Here is a 670-nt window from a genome sequence, read left to right on the forward strand (position 1 = left end):
CCGTTACTGTACCGTTTCCTATCGTTCAGCAGCGTTTCAGGTACCGCACAGTACTGTTAAACAACCGTTCTTTTCGTTCCGTTCCTCTCGTTCCGGTGTTCATCCCTCCACCTCCGTGACCCCGCGCTGACCTCCCGTGCTCCTGTGTCAGGGGAAACTGTGCACAAAAATACGATTATCTCTGAGGAAATATTGGGAAATTACTGCCATTTACTTGCGACCCGTCAGCCATTAACATATTTGTTTATCATCATTACTGCTTCGCCTTCGTGGGAAGTGGAGGGGAGGGAGGGGGAGGGAGGAGGGGGGGAGGGAGGGTAGGGTGTGTGGTTTGAGGGGGTAGGAGGGGTGGGGGGGGTAGGAGGAGGGGAGGAGGCCGTGGGAAAACCCCGATTTTAGTCTTCCTTGCGTTGATGTTTCATTCTTGAGAAGACAATTAAAACTTTTTTTTTTTTGTGTGTAGAGGGAAAGAATTGTGATCAATATCGTAATGGATATTCGATCGATTTATACTATTCTTTGAAGTTAGTTTACGTTTTACTTCGGAATATAAGACATTAAAAAAATGCCTTTGGAAGCTAATCTTTTTCAGTCCCTCGTAAGGCACCTAACCTGGTTCGAATTAGCGGGGTCATTGGGGTCACATGAGGGGTTGGAGGTTGGAGTTTAA

The sequence above is a fragment of the Penaeus monodon genome, chromosome 29 (assembly GCF_015228065.2).
Source record: "Penaeus monodon isolate SGIC_2016 chromosome 29, NSTDA_Pmon_1, whole genome shotgun sequence".
Taxonomy (NCBI): domain Eukaryota; kingdom Metazoa; phylum Arthropoda; class Malacostraca; order Decapoda; family Penaeidae; genus Penaeus; species Penaeus monodon.